The following is a 3,559-nucleotide window of genomic DNA, read 5'->3' as shown; positions in this document are numbered from 1 at the left end:
AGCCTTGATGGAACGTGACCTCGGAGTTCAGCTCTGGATGGTGTGCTCCAGCCTTGATGGAACGTGACCTCGGAGTTCAGCTCTGGATGGTGTGCTCCAGCCTTGATGGAACGTGACCTTGGAGTTCAGCTCTGGATGGTGTGCTCCAGCCTTGATGGACCTTGACCTCGGAGTTCAGCTCTGGATGGTGTGCTGTAGCCCTGATGGGTATTGACCTCAATGCGCTGTGACCCTGATGGAGTTCAGCTCTAATCTCTTCGGAGGTTGTTCTGGGCTCTTCAGTTCCCATTCGTATTATCGGTCTCTACAATGTATTAGCAGTTTCCATTGGTACCAGTCCCATAGAGCCGAATGGATTGGAGCAGCTGTAGTAACAGGAACATGCGGCTGTGCGGAGGGGTCTTATAGCCTTCAGCTTTGAGGTCCTCTCTAACCTATGATCATGTGCAGTGCGGTACACACCATGATACCAAACAGCACAGTGGGTGGGCTTTTCTTACTAACAAATTTGTGGCTGTGTGTAGGTGGCGCTAGAGAGCGGAGTGTTACAATACAGACAGGACACAGTGACTACCGGAGACGCCTCAGAGTTGTCAGGGTTGCTCTTTATTTTCGGACCAGTCAGAGGTTGTACAGACTTCACAGTTCTATTTGCGGCCGTCCCGTCCGTCAGCGGTGCAGGATCGGCGCAGCTGTCACTTATTGCGATGTACAATAAGTAAAGTGCTTACATCTATGCAAAAAAAAAAAAAAAAAAAAAAGAAGATCCCAAATCGATGTCAAGTAGCTTTTGGTTAAGACACGGTCTCTGTAGTAAACGCCGACGATGATGGAGGCGGGAGAGGAGGCGGGGCTTTACAAAAGGGGCGAAGATACAAAGCAGCGCAGACGACTCATCCATCTACAATTTACAATGTGATTTACATCCGGCGTTATGTACAATATGCTACATGCGGCAGCTCCGACAGCACCAGGCGTCCGTCTCCTCCTTAGTGTCGTAATTACACCTTCAGCGACAGAAAAGGGAATGAGACGCTCCCCCCTCCCCCTCAGTATCACTAGCCGGAGGCAGAGACGTAGCACCGCAACTTACACAATCACCCGGAAGGTGTAGAGATTGTAATACAGCTCCAGGCTACATGACCAATATGGCCGCCATTACAGCTCCAGAGCAAGGGAGGAGCTTAACCGAGTGACAGGGCTCAGTGTCACATGTGACACCAGTATAATAGAGTCACATGGAACGAGGCCCTAGTGCCAACCGCTGGCGTCCAGTGAGCAGACCCCCCCCCCCCAATCGAGAACCATCAGCGTTACCGGCGTCTCCTCAGGATCCCGCCACTATATTACATATATACATATCAAGGCATATCCGTCCTCCTCCCGGCACCATCTATAGCCGGCCGTGAATCCCACCAGACCGCGCTGGCACTTACGTCTATAAAGTGCGTCAAGATGAACCAGAAACCAGTGGTGAATGCGTCGCGACCCATGCCGCGCTTTGGTGGAGACCGCCGACAAGGAGGTCCTGAAGATTTCCAGTTATGGGGGTGGATGGCGGGTACCATCACATTCACATTGTACAGAGCAGGCCAGGGGACCGCAGGGGGGGCCGCTCATGCACCATCCAGTGGGTGTAATGCAGAAGAAGGAGTGACCACAGACGAGGGGGGCGCCAGAGGAAACGCCATAAATACAACGTAAAATATTAAATTAAAAACAGAAGTAATAAAAGTCCCAAGTGGCTTCGGCATCAGAGGAAACTCCCCCGGAGATCGCAGCGTTAACCGAGGGTTAAAGGCTTCATCTAGAAATAAGAGAGTCAGAAGGCAATGGAAGGAAACCCCGCTGTCCAGAGCGCCCCCCAGAGGTGGCCGTGTGGTCCCGGCAGAGTCCAGCAAAAGTGGTGATGATCCCTGGAGAGGAGTCCGCCATCTTGTTGTACTATTCAGGAAGGGTCAGCCCCATCACCTCCGGCTTCATCTTAAAGTACTGGTTCATCCGGACGATGGCGTACCTGGGGGGGGGGGGGGGGGGAGAAAGACCAACATAAGGGGCGTGAGAGGGCAAGAGACACAGAGACAGAGAGAGATAGGAGACCTCCGAGAGAGGGAGAAAATTAGGGGGGTTCCTAGAGAATGAGGAGACCTCCAAGGGTAGTGAAGGAGGAGAAGAGCCCAGAGGCGCATAGGAGACCCCAACGTGTGGTGAAGAGGGAGAAGGGACGGCAGCTGAATCCATTACTGATACAGAGCTCCAAATCCCCTGCACAGCCGAGATACAAGATAACATCCTGCCACCACAACCACCAGGGGGCGCTTCCTGCATACGGATTACACAGCTCACTAACACAGACAGCGCCCCCAGTGGTCACTGCAGGAAGCTGCCGCTCTCTATCACTGATGGTTATACCAGTGCATGATGGTGCGCACAGTCCCAACCCCACCCCGGGGTCAGCACCAGATACTCACCCCAAGAAGTCAAAGTCAATCTTGGAATATTTTGCTTGAATCAGCGCCCAGAGTCCCCAGAAGAAGTGAGAAGCCTGCGGGGTGAACAGAGAGTGTGAGACCTGATGGGGGATCAGTGCGCAAAATAGGAAACGGGGGGGGCATGGGAAAGGGGGGGGGAAATCAGTGCGCGACATGGGAAAGGGGGGGATCAATGCACAACATGGGAAAGGGGGGGAGGGGGGGGGGAAATCGGTGCGCGACATGGGAAAGGGGGGGGGGGGGGGATCGGTGCGCGACATGGGAAGGGGGGGGGATCAATGCGCGACATGGGAAAGGGGGGGGGATCAATGCGCGACATGGGAAAGGGGGGGGGATAGTGCACGACATGGGAAAGGGGGGGGATCGGTGCGCAACATGGGAAAGGGGGGGGGGATAGTGCACGACATGGGAAAGGGGGGGGGATCGGTGCGCAACATGGGAAACGGGGGGGGATCGGTGCGCAACATGGGAAACGGGGGGGGGGGGATCGGTGCGCGACATGGGAAAGGGGGGGGGGAATCAATGCGCGACATGGGAAAGGGGGGGGATCGGTGCGCAACATGGGAAAGGGGGGGGGGGGATAGTGCACGACATGGGAAAGGGGGGGGGATCGGTGCGCAACATGGGAAACGGGGGGGGATCGGTGCGCAACATGGGAAACGGGGGGGGGGGGGATCGGTGCGCGACATGGGAAAGGGGGGGGGAATCAATGCGCGACATGGGAAAAGGGGGGGGATCGGTGCGCAACATGGGAAACGGGGGGGGGATCGGTGCGCAACATGGGAAACGGGGGGGGGGATCAGTGCGCGGCATGTGAAAGGGGGGGGATCGGTGCGCGGTATGTGAAAGGGGGGGGGGGGGTCGGTGCGCGGCATGTGAAAGGGGGGGATCGGTGCGCGGCATGTGAAAGGGGGGGGGATCGGTGCGCGGCATGTGAAAGGGGGGGATCGGTGCGCGGCATGTGAAGGGGGGGGGATCGGTGCGCGGCATGGGAAGGGGGGGGGGATCAGTGCGCGACATGGGAAACGTGTGTGTGTGTGTGTGTGTGTGGGGGGGGGGGGGGGGGG

At 56.8% G+C, this 3,559-nt stretch overlaps 1 long non-coding RNA gene across 1 annotated transcript; it reads right to left on the bottom strand.

Moving 5' to 3' along the window:
- Positions 1-584: 584 nt before the first annotated feature.
- On the bottom strand, positions 585-2,549 carry LOC138771561 (uncharacterized). Its single transcript, XR_011359644.1, has 2 exons — positions 2,472-2,549; positions 585-2,017 (listed from the first exon to the last, which is right to left on the bottom strand). It is a non-coding gene; the product is annotated as an uncharacterized lncRNA (long non-coding RNA).
- Positions 2,550-3,559: the final 1,010 nt, after the last annotated feature.

The sequence above is a fragment of the Dendropsophus ebraccatus genome, chromosome 1, assembly GCF_027789765.1.
Source record: "Dendropsophus ebraccatus isolate aDenEbr1 chromosome 1, aDenEbr1.pat, whole genome shotgun sequence".
Taxonomy (NCBI): Eukaryota; Metazoa; Chordata; class Amphibia; order Anura; family Hylidae; genus Dendropsophus; species Dendropsophus ebraccatus.
This window is presented reverse-complemented; position numbering and strand designations above follow the sequence as displayed.